This window comes from Sorex fumeus, unplaced genomic scaffold (genome assembly GCF_029834395.1).
Source record: "Sorex fumeus unplaced genomic scaffold, SorFum_2.1 ptg000072l, whole genome shotgun sequence".
Taxonomy (NCBI): domain Eukaryota; kingdom Metazoa; phylum Chordata; class Mammalia; order Eulipotyphla; family Soricidae; genus Sorex; species Sorex fumeus.
The window spans coordinates 44180825-44193214 of NW_026606129.1; the positions used below are offsets into that span (position 1 = coordinate 44180825).

General features: G+C 45.3%; 1 protein-coding gene across 1 annotated transcript in view; it reads left to right on the forward strand.

The window, feature by feature from the left end:
• Window positions 1-12390, forward strand: part of TRAK1 (trafficking kinesin protein 1) — a 307958-nt gene that overhangs the window by 149646 nt on the left and 145922 nt on the right. The gene's annotated exons all lie outside the window — the stretch shown is intronic.

Genomic DNA, 12390 nt, shown 5'->3' on the forward strand with positions numbered 1-12390 from the left:
TGCCTCTGCCTTGGTCATGAGTATAAAACCTGGGACTGGGGCAAAGGGATAGCATGTGGGTTAGAGTACACACCTGTCAAGCATGTGGCTGGGTTTGTGTCCTGGCTCGACAGGATCTCCTGAACATCACCAGGGGTGTTGCCCTGGAGGCCCTTGAGCACTACTCAGTGTGACCCTGGAAGGATCCAGCACCCCAGGGAGTGACCCTGGTACCCCAACAGGTCCTTGGATTATCTTTCTTCTCTTCCAGCATCTGATTGGAAGTCAGACAAGGTAGAGATTCTTAGTTAGAAAGCTTTCCCTCTGGGTTTCGAGGGCCAGGTTTGCCTGGTGTCTTGGCCACTGTGTGGCTGTTGAGAAACCCTTTAATCCTCCCTCCAGGCACCCGTCCTGCGCCATTACCCTCCCCCATGCTCATCTGGATGCGTTTAGAGGTTTCTTCAATTTCTGGATGATGTGTGACCCTTTCCCATCTGGAAACATATTCTTCAGTTCTAGGAACATTTCTCAGAGAATTTTTTTGGATAATTTCCTCTCTGTCTCTCTTTTGATTCAGAAGTGCCTGTTGATTTGTTGTGGAATCTCTGGGACTTAGTTCCTTTCCTCTTTACCACCCCTTCTTTTTTCTCTCTACTCTTTTTTTTAAAGTATTTTTTTAATTTAGTGTAGAACAAAAAAGCATCAACTGTTGATACAATTCCAGGACTAAAATGGATTAGACAGCAACGTTGCGACATTAATACCCCAAGATCTGGAAAATAAATTTATGTGAAAATTGTTATGTCTGATTGCAGGGTTGGTAGGTCCTTGCCTAAGAATTTATGAAACTTTTTGTTATGTATGCAGCCATGCAGTCCAGACATTTACAGGTCTATGGTCTGGGCCAAAGAGGCAGCAGACATGGGTGGTGGGCACGACTGCTGGGGCTTCCGGATATATGGGGGGTGGGGAGAGGCTACCCATCTCGACCCTGGGGCGGGGGAGGGGGGAAAACAGAGTTCCCAGTCCAGGTGCCAGTACCTGAAATTATTCCAAGCCCAAAGAATATCAAGATGGATAAAGCTCACCTGTTGCCAGGCGGGGGCGTTGGGGGAACTGCAGCCTCAACCCTGCACCAGCATCGCTCAGTATGTTTTAGGCTACTTGGCTTGAAGTTACTTTTGGGCTTGCTGCAGTGCCTGCCCTGCCACCTCTGGCTCCCACCAGCCTCACCTGGGAGCGGAAGGCAGATTTTTGGGCCCTTCAGGCAGGGCCCAGCTCTGAGTGTGTGTGACAAGCTTCCAGAAAGTTCCTTGCACTGTGACTGGGTTAGATGTTCTTGTAGATCACTTATTTCTCAGCCTTTCTCTGACCGTGTCCTCCTCAGTCTTCCTTTCCTTCCTGTGTCCCCACCCCCCCAATCCATCCCTTTGGTTATACCCCCTCATTTGTGCTACAAGCTCCCCCCTCCCTCACCATTTATGCAGTTTTCACTGTGGACCCCTTGGAATATCTTGGGGGGCGTGCGGGGGAGGGGGCCCTATGACCACCTGAATGAGAAACACGGGTCTAGACTCAGACAGAAGTCAGTTGTTGTAACTTTGAGGGTTAGTCTCAAGAAGTTCCCAAAGGTAGGGGAGCCAGGGTGGGAATTTCCTCTTAGGGTACCCTCTCTCCAGCATGCCCCGAGGCCCTATGGAGCCGTTTCAGCCTCCATCTTGGTAGGGCCCTTGCTTCTGGCGTGGAAGGGTAACTCTGCATCCCTGGAGAATGAGGGAGATCTCCGTGTGGGAAAGCCGGGAGCAGAGCAGCTACATCAGGGGCCCTTCCTTCAGGTCTGCGGGTCAGTGGACATTCCGCCCACACGGCATCACCCCTGTGCATTGCTGCTCCCTAGCATGCCCATCCCTGCCTCCTCACGGCATGAGGCACCCATGTGCCCATGGAGTTACCTATGGGCTTACAGCGCGTCCTGCCACCTCTGGGCCTCACCAGCCTCACCTGGGAGCTGATGGCAGATTCTTGGGCCCTTTGGGGCCCTTCAGATAACATCCGGCTGTCTGAGACGTCGTTTTCCCTGTGGTGTTGCAGTGGTTAGTGCCCCCCCTCTTCTTGGGTCCCCTCTGCAAGGGGGAAAAGGGCCGGGGGGAGGGGGAGAAGCAGAGTGACAGGCCACCCTGTTGCCATTTAGATTCCCTGACGCTGCAAGCCCGCTGAATGTGGCTTTTCCTCGGGAGGAAAGCCGTCTGATTCTTCCCCTCGCAAACAATGTCCGTTTGTGGGAGCTCTTGCTTCTCCCGGGCAGCGGCCGACACAATGCAGGCTTTTCTTTTCCATGTGTTTGGGCGGGTGGACCTGATGGGCTCTGTCTGGTTGACTTTTATCTAGTGTTTACACTTGGTGTCGTGCCATTGCTGTGCTCATTCTTTGCCTGAGAGAAAAAGAAAGTGACAATAACCCTGCCCCCTTTCCCCCTCCTCCCTCACCACCACGGCCCTCCTAAAGGGGAGTGGGGAGACACCTTGAGAAAGAAAAATGGAGTACTATGTAGCAGTTAGAAAAGAGGAAGTCATGAAATTTACATACAAGTGGCACTACATGGAAAGTATCAAGCTAAGTGAAATGAGTCAGAAAGAGCGGGATAGACATAAAAAGATTGCATTCATCTGGGGGACATAAAGTAACAAAATAGGAGATTAATACCCAAGAATAGCCTAGATCAGTAGCAGGATTACTCCATGGCTTAGAGGCCAGCCAGGCATGCTAGGGGAAAGGGCGCCTCAGATAGAGAAGGGAGCACCAAATAAAGGGTGTTTGGAGGATCCTCCCAGGATGGGAGATGCATGTTGAAAGTAGACTATGGACTGAACACAATTGCCACTCAGTGCCTCTTTTGCAGACCACAACACCCAAAAGGAGAGAGAGAACAAAAGGGAATGCCCTGCCAAGTGGCAGGGTGGTATGGGGGTGATGGGGGTGGGAGGGATACTGGGATCCATGGTGGTGGAAAATGGGCACTGGTGGAGGGATGGGTATTTGATCATTGTATAATCAAAACCCAAGCACAAAAATGTGTAAGTCTACAAATAAATAAGTAAATAAATAAATAAAAATAAAATAAAAAAAGAAAAAACTAGAGTCCCTGGGTCAAGTTGGGAATGAAGGAAGGGGGAAGAAGAGCATCCTTTGGGGAAGGGGCAGCTTTACTGGCTGGGTTTTGTGTCCACTCTGTGGGGAAGCTGGTTCTCTGGAGTTCCAGTACTATGGGTTTTAAAGCAGAGGAAGACTGGAGAGAAATCCTTATTAGAGCAGCTATGCCCCGCTCCCCCTTCTCCCAACACACACTCCTGCCCCCGGGATCCCAGCCCAGAGGCCCTGGCAAAGGCCGGGTGAAGCTTATGCCCAGGTCTGCCTGGCCAGCTGCACACTGACCCCGTATGCCCGGGCTGGCTAGGTGACATAGGCCTGAACTGACCCGAGCAAAGGAGATGCTCCACATCCTGGGACACAGTCCTCCTGCCTTTGGGAGTGGATGGAGCATTAGGCTCCCTCCCAGACCACCCCTGCCCCTAAGACCAGAAGTGAGTTCTCAGCATATCCCATAGTTGGGAGAACCAAAGTCAGTGTCCTGCAGATGGACAACCTGACCCTGACATTTCAAATGGCCAATGGCCAAGTGTCAGAGGCATATCATGATCTGTACTGGCATTTCCTAGAAATCTCTCTCATACCTTCAGCTCTTCTCGAATGTTCCTTCTGTTCCCTCAAATGGGTTTCACGGAGTCAGTGTTTTTTTTTTAAATTTTTTATTAGTGAAACACCATGAGGTACAGTTGTAGACTTACAAATTTTTGTGCTTGGGTTTCAGTTATACAATGATCGAGTACCCATCCCACCACCAGTGCCCATTCTCCACCACCAGTGATCCCAGTAGTTCACCCACCCCCCCCTCCCCCTGCAGTCAGTGTGTTTAACGAGCACCTGTCACTGTTGTCATTTGGGTATTGAGAATCCAGGCTAGATAGGAACCTGTCCTTATGGAGCTGGTGTGTGTGTGTGTGTGTGTGTGTGTGTGTGTGTGTGTGTGTGTGTGGGTGTGGGTGTCAAGTACTATGCCCAGTACTTAGCATGCTCACTAAATCCTGTGGCCTGAATGTCCCTGAGTCCTCCCTTTGGCTAGAGTCAGACCTGGCTGCATTCCTGCCATTCTGCCAGGGCTGGAGACACCAATTCAGGCAGCCAGAAGTAGGAGCTGGGGTTTCACTCTAAGGTGGCTGGCATGCTGCAGGTGGTGTTGAGCAGACGGGTCAGAAATAACAGCTCAGTTCCTCACCCACACCAGGCTCTGTATGGGAAGACCCCGTGCTTCCTATAAAAATGACTTCCTGCTTTGACTCCCACAGTCCTTGTTCCCAGCTGGCTGAAACATTTAGAAGGTATGTTACAATTCACTGTGGAGGAAAGTGGAGGTAATATAGTTATTTTACTCACTGAGAGGTGAATCATTTTCAATTTTTTAGACTAATTATTGACATGATTATCTCTGAACACACACTCATATAAAGTTTTAACTGTCAATATACAAAACTGTAGGCATGAGCGTATTTTATTTTATGTTTTATTGCTGTGGGCGCCACACCCTGCAGGCTTGTGGCTTTCACCAGGACCAGACCTCGTGGTGCTGGGGGTGGGCATATGAACCCAGGGCCTTGCACATACTAGGCTTGTGCTCTTCTGTGAAAAGAACTGCAACAAAAGTTTTTCTTTCAGAGTTTAGTTCGATTAATTTTTAACATGTATATAAAATCATGTAACCTCAACAGAATTGCAGGAAAGGTACAATGCCCCAAAGAAACTACCTTGTGTAGATTTACATCAATGATGTATTGAGCCACATACTAAACAGTTAAAAAGTGTAAAATCTAATAGATTTGGATAGAGTTGTGCAACCATTATCATAATCAATTTTGTAAAACTTTCATCACCCTGAGGAAGAAACCCTATACCCATTACTTTTTTTTTTTCCTTGCTACACCTGGTGGTGCTCAGGTATCTCTCCTGGAGGAGATCAGGGGACATTATGAAATGCTGGAGATCAAATCTGGGTCGTTTGCCTGGAAGGCAAGTGTCCTTCCCTCTGTACTATCTCTCTGGCTCCACCAGTTAACTCTTAGTGTCCACATTTCCCCCACATCGTCCATCTTCCAGGACCAGGCAGACAAATCAGTTCTCTGTTCTTTTTTTAAAAAATTTATTTTATTTATTTAATTTTTATTAAAATTTTTTTGATAGTGAGACATCATGAGGTACAGTTGCAGACTTACACATTTTTGTGCTTGGGTTTCACTTATACAATGATCAAATACTCATCCCTCCACCAGTGTCCATTTTCCACCACCACGGATCCCAGTATCCCTCCCACCCCCCGTTCCCCCCCATCCCACCCTGTCTCTGTGGCAGGGCATTCCCCTCTGTTCTCTCTCTCTTTTTGGGTGTTGTGGTTTGCAAAAGAAACATTGAGTGGCAATCATGTTTGGTCTATAATCTACTTTCAGCATGCTTCTCCCATCCTGGGAGGATCCTCCCAACACCTTTATTTGGTGTTCCCCTCTTTATCTGAGCTCCCTTTTCCCCTAGTATGTGTGGTTGGCCTCCAAGTCATGGAGTAAAATTCCTGGTACTAATTTTGGCCATTCTTGGGTGTTAGTTTCCTATTTTGTTACTTTATGTTCCCCAGATGAATGCAATCTTTCTATGTCTATCCCTTTCTTTCTGAGTCATTTCGCTTAACATGATACTTTCCATGTAGTACCACTTGTATGTAAATTTCGTGACTTCGTCTTTTCTAACAGCTACATAGTACTCCATTGTGTAAATGTACCAAAGTTTCTTTAACCAGTCATCTTCAGTTCTCTGTTCTTAATGACTTTATCTATTTTGGGTGTTTCATAGAAATGGAAAGACATCAGCTATATAGAAATCATCTAATACATGGTTCTTATGTCTGCCTTCTTTCCCTTAGCATAAAGCTTTCTGGATTCAATGCTGTAGTATGCATTTTATCCTTTTCATTGCAAAATATTATTCCTTTATATGGGGATTGCTACATTTTGTTTATATATTCATCAGTGGATAAGCTTTAAACTGTTTATACTTTACTAGGGTGGAAGTTTGGGTCTACACTCAATAGTGTTTGGTGCTTACTTATGATTCTGTGCTCAGAGATCACTCCTGGAGGTGCTCAGAGAACTTTACATTCTATCTCCAGTACTACAAAATACAAAAACAGACCAAACCCCCCCCCCCCCAAAACTTGAGTATCTTTCATATGTTAAGCTTTTCATATATTAAGCATATATATGTATGTACATATTATTTGAGAATCAGTATTGAGTATTTTTTTTAAGTTCACTGTCCTTTTTTTCTGATTCTTATTATAATAGATTGACTCTGCATTTAAAGATGAAAGTCTTGTGTGAGAGACAAAGCTAGTGCCAAAATTGCTTCAGTCAGAGGAACCAGTTTTATACCGATTTGAACCAACCTGTAACCTGAGTCATGGACAGCAGCTATTAATAGAATGAAGGGCACCTTTGGCTGCCTTATCCATTGCAAACCAGGCGATTCCTAGGCAGCTGGGAGCTTGAAGACGCAAGTAGGGCACTGGTGCATGTTAGGATGGAGTCATTAAAATCATTTTAGAATCTGCCACGTGTTTGTTGGTCTTTGAAAAACTTTGGATAGCCAGTGCCGCTTTGAAAGGAAATGGAACATTCTTTTTTATTTTGTTCTAAGATTTTTTAAAAAATCGAATCACTGTGAGATAGACCCTTACGAAGTTGTTCATGAAACCTAAGGTTCCAGTCCTAGTGTTCCAACACCCTCCCTCCACCAGTAAACATTTCCCAGCACCGGTGTTCCCTCCCAGTTTCCCTCCCCACTCCCCACACCTTCCAGGCTGCCTCTATGGCAGGCACTTTTCTTCTCTTTTTTCTGTCTCTGTCTCTCTCTCTCTCTCTCTCTCTCTCTTTCTACTTTTGGGTATTGTGGTTTGCAATACAGATACTGAAAAGCTATCCGATATATTCTTTTACCTACTTTTTTTTCCTTTTTGCGTCACACCCGGCGATGCTCAGGGGTTACTCCTGGCTTTGCACTCAGGAATTACTCCTGGCGGTGCTCAGGGGACCATATGGGATGCTGGGAATTGAACCCGGGTCATTCGTGTGCAAGGCAAATGCCCTACCCGCTGTGCTATCGCTCCAGCCCCCTTTTATCTACTTTTAACACTCAGTTCTTGTCCAGTGTGATCATTTCCAGCTATTGTCATACTGACCCCTTCTCTATCTTACCTGCCCTCTGCCCCACACACTGTTGTGGTTGATTCCAACCATTGACCAGTCCTCCTAGCCCCTGGCCATGGATATTAGTCTTCTACTATATATTTTTTTATATACCACACATGAATGTAGTCATTCTATATCTGTCCCTCCACTTCTGACTCGTTTCACTCAGCATAATACTCTCCATGAAATGGAACATTCTTATCTAAGTATGTCAGTCATAGTCAGAGGGATTCTAGAATCCAGTTCCAGGCAAATGTTTTCTCTATGTAGCTGTCAACAGATTCACATGGCACTCTCTCTTTTAAAAAATTTGTTTTGTTTTTGGGTCACACCCATGGCAGTCAGGGCTTATTCCTGGCTCTGAACTCAGGGGTCACTCCTGGTCTTGGGAGACTATATGGGGTGCCAGAGGTTGAACCCTGGTTGGCCAGGTGCAAGACAAGTGCTGTGCCAGTTGTACTATCTCATCAGTCACTCTTTGTATTTTGTGTATGATCAGATGTATATTTTGCAAATATTTACTCCTAGTTTTGCCTTCAGATTTTCTTGACATTGCCTTTTGCAGAATAGAATTTTTAGTTCTAACGAAGTCCAGCTTATCAATTCATAGACCATGCCTTTAGGTATAGTTCTAAAAAAAATCATCCTGATCACCAAGGTCATCTAAGTTTTCTCCTACGTTTTTGTGCAGGAGCTCTATACTTTTGTGATTTATATATAAGGCTGTGGTCTGTTTTGAGTTGAGTTTTGTGAGTGATGTAAGATTTTTGGCTAGATTAAACCTTCTTTGCATGCAGACATCTCGTTCTGGTATCAGTGTTTGAAGGAACCATCTTTGCTCTGCTCCACTGCCCTTGCTTCTTTGAGAAAGATCCACTGACTGTATTACCCTGAGTCTATTTCTGGGCTCTCTATTCTGTGCCAGAGATTTATTTGTATGTTCTTTAGCCAGGGCCACACTGTTGATTTCTGTAACTTGAAGGCAGTCTTGATGTTGGGTAGCAGCAGCCCTCAACTGTTTTCGCCTTCATGACTGGGTTGGCAATTCTTGAGTATTTTACCTCTTCATAGAAGCTTCAAAATCAGTTTGTGGATATAGTCTGTGGGTGTAGCTACAAAATAGCATGCTGGAATTTTGACTGGTATTGCAGTGAACTGAAAGATCAACTTGGGAAAAGCGGACATGCTTAATATTGAGTCTTCCTGTCCATGAGCATGGAACAAGTCTCCATGGAGGTCTTTGAGAAATTCCATTAGCACTGTAGCACTGTAGCACTGTCCTCCCTTTGTTCATTGATTTGCTCAAGCGGGCACCAGTTATGTCTCCATTGTGAGACTTGTTGTTACTGTGTTTGGCATATCGAATACGTCAAGGGTAGCTTACTAGGCTTTGCCATGCGGGCAAGATACTGTCGGTAGCTTGCCGGGCTCTCCGAGAGGGGCAGAGGAATTGAACCCAGGTCGGCCATGTGCAAGGCAGCCCTACCCGCTGTGTTATCGCTACAGCCCATTAGCAATGAACAGAATATACAGAACTTAAGTCTCATGGAGCTAATTCCCACTTAGGGGAGATGCACACTGAATAAACGAATCAGTTACAGATTAGAGACAGTAACCTCTAACAAGAGAACTAAAGGAGGGGAAAAGATACAGGTTTGGGGCAAGGCATGCAGTTTTAAAGAAAGTCAGGAGAGGGCTTCCTGAGGGATGGAGCTGTCAGCTGAGGTTTGAAGAGAAAGCCGGAGGGACCTTGGGAGGAGACTTCAGGGAACAAGTACAAAGACCCCGAGTTGTGAGGAACAGAGGAGACCAGTGTCTAATCACTTTTTTGGGAATATTTGTTGAAATATTGACTAGGTTACTCCATAAGGATGAAATAAATATGATTATATGCCGCTTAAAATGGTCAAGGGCAGCCAGAGATCCATACCTCAGTGCTTGCCTTCCCATTGCATTTAGGCAGTGGAGACCTGGTAGCATTAACATGTGGGATGTCATGGAAACAGGATGAGTGGGTGAGTCCCCACTCTCCAGGCATGGCTTTCCTCAGTTCTCTTGCTATTTCCCCCCCATACACACACGCGCGCTTTATTAAAACACCATGGTTTACAAAGTTGTTTATGATGGTTTGTTACAGGCATTCAGTATTCCAACACCAATCCCACCACCACTGTTACCTTCTCTCCACCATTGTTTCCATTTTCCCAACCACCCCTCAAGCCTGCCCCCATAGCAGATTCACAATAATTTGTTTTATATTGCTTATTATAAATAAATTGCTAATGGAATGATCAAAGAATACTTCCATTGAAGAAAAAAAAATTAGTGAAAGTTGTATCTCAGCATGGGAACATTAAGTCTTTGTTGGAGCATCTCCAAACTCTACCACACTGACAATTCAGTAGTAGCACACCAGATTGAACAGACTCACTCTTTTATTCCTCTATATATTTTTTAAAAGCAAGTTTCATGTTCTTTTTTTCCTCTTCTTAATTTTTGTTTTCTTTTAAGACTAGCTGGAGTGATAGCACAGCGGGTAGGGCCTTTGCCTTGCACACAGCCAACATGGCCGACCTGAGTTCGATTCCTCCGCCCCTCTCGGAGAGCCCGGCAAGCTACCGAGAGTATCTTGCCCGCACACAAAGCCTGGCAAGCTACCCGTGACGTATTTGATAAGCCAAACACAGTAACAAGTCGCACAATGTTACTGGGCCCGCTCGAGCAAATTGATGAACAACGGGAAGACCGTGACTTTTAAGACTAATCGACATGGTATACACAGTTATAAAGTTGTTCATGATTCGGTGATTGGGGATTGGGTTTCTGTCATACAATGTTTCAACACCTGTCCCTTTATCAGTGTATATTTTGCATCACCATTGTCCCTGTTTTCCCTTCTGTCACCTCATACTCACCCAGCCTGCTGCTGTGGCGGACATTTTTCTTCTCTCTCTCTCTCTCTCTCTCTCTCTCTCTCTCCCTCCCCCCTTCTGGAGAAATGAGGGGCAGCCTCAATGTTGAGCCTTCACCAAATGTCAGGTCAGAGTTGGGACCTTCACCAAATGTCAGATCTGATTGGCAATTCTTTTGGGTGAGGGAATTGTCTCATCAACAGCTTCCTTTCAAGGTCCACTAAATGGACCCTCTAGATGGTCCTATGCGGAAGGGACCTGTGAACATTGGAATAATAGACTTCAGCTTTCAAGTTGACATACATTGTATTTCATTCTTTAAAAAATGAAGTCATTCTTTTTATTTTGGTTTAATTTTAGATCGACAGAAAAGTCAAAGTGTGCCGAGTTCCCATACACCCTTGACCTAGCACCCCCTAATGTAACATTTTACATAACTGTTGACCTTAAGTGATGGGTTTATGCATACTTGTGCGCACGCATACACACACACACACACAGACACACACACACAGCGTGAGTGAGGCAGCTCGGTTGCCTCTCTGTCCTTTGATGGTTTATTACACTCTCACCTCCTGGGTATAGAATGGACTCTGGCCACAGCAAAAGTAAGCAAGAAGCGGCTTGGAAGTTTAAGTTCCAAAATTGGAGATAGGGGGAGAACAATCAGCTGTCTGCAGAACTCCTAGTATCATGTGAACTCAGTGCCACTTGAACTTTATTTAGTAGAAGATTGGCCTGAGATCCTTAATATAGACTTCCCAGTGATCATGTGAGAATTCCATTCTCAAGTACAAAGGGAATTTGGTAATATTTGCTTCACTTGTCTTCTGCCAAATCATCTTACATTCTCGCTGTCTAATTTATGAACCAGCAGATCAAGAATGCATCGGTTAATTTACAATTTGGGAGCAAACCAGCCTATCCCTCTAATCTGTTTGCCTGAATTTTAGCTTTTCAGCTGTGCTTGGCTCTGGAATTGGTCCAGGCTGCTTTGGAAGGGGACATTCAATCCAAACGATGACAGCCACTGGCACTTGTGCTGGGGTTTAGGCAGGACCCACACCCTTCTTGGACGTTGCTGACACCATCCCTGCAGAATGCAGCTGTCTCTCATGGACGCTGTGGGAGTGGCTCAGGAGCAGCACTTCTGAGCTCTGGGAGAAGGAGACATGGAAACTGCAAGAGGAGTCAAGCTGAGGTCCTGCTTATGTATCTGCGTCCAGAAAAGCCCACAGTGAACAAAGTTTGGAGAATGGGCAAATCACTCAATTTCTAAGATATTCGCTTTCTCGTGGATGAGTTGGAATTTTCCACAAGTGGGAGTAGAATGTTACCAGTGATTCACGTAGAAATCCTTTAGTCTCTTAAAGGACTATTGATATTATCAGGGGCTGCCCAACTGGTGAAGATACAAAGTTCTTTCATGTTTTTAATTCCTTTTGACTTAAGGACAGATTTTGCTTTAAAATACTTTTCTTTCTTTCTTTCTTTCTTTCTTTCTTTTTCTTGTTTTCTTTTGCTTTGTTTTGTTTGTTTTATTGGCCATACCCAGCAATGCTCAGGGCTTACTCCTGGCTTTGCTGTCAGGGATCACTCCTGGTGGGCCTCAGGGGGACCATAAGGGATGCCGGAGTCTAAACCCAGGTTGGCTGAATGCAAGGCAAGCACACTACCCACTATACTATCTCTGTGGCCTCAGACTTTTTTTCTTTACCAGTACCTATTCAGAAAAATGAAGTTTGCTACTATGTGTTAAGAAATTCTAGTTAGATTTTGAACCAAATAAAGATTATACTTGGGGCTGGGGTGATGGCTAAGCAGTAGACCTTATACTATGAGACCCTGAGTTGAGTCTCTGTTCCTGTCCTCAACCTCACGGTTCTTCCCCCAGCCCCAGCATCTCTGGGAATGTCCGTAACCTCTGAACATGGCTGAGTGTGGCCCCTGCTAAAAATATTATACTTATCGTAGGGACTATTTTTGTTTATTCTTTCAGAAGCTACAAAACCTTCTTCGGGACATTATGATTATTCTTCTCTGCCTCTACACAACTTTCTGTTTGAGTAAGAGCACTTCGGAGGCTTGGTTTTTCTGTTTCTCTTTTCAGTGACCCTGTGTGCAACTTGTTTGTAAAGCATTGCTTATGCCAG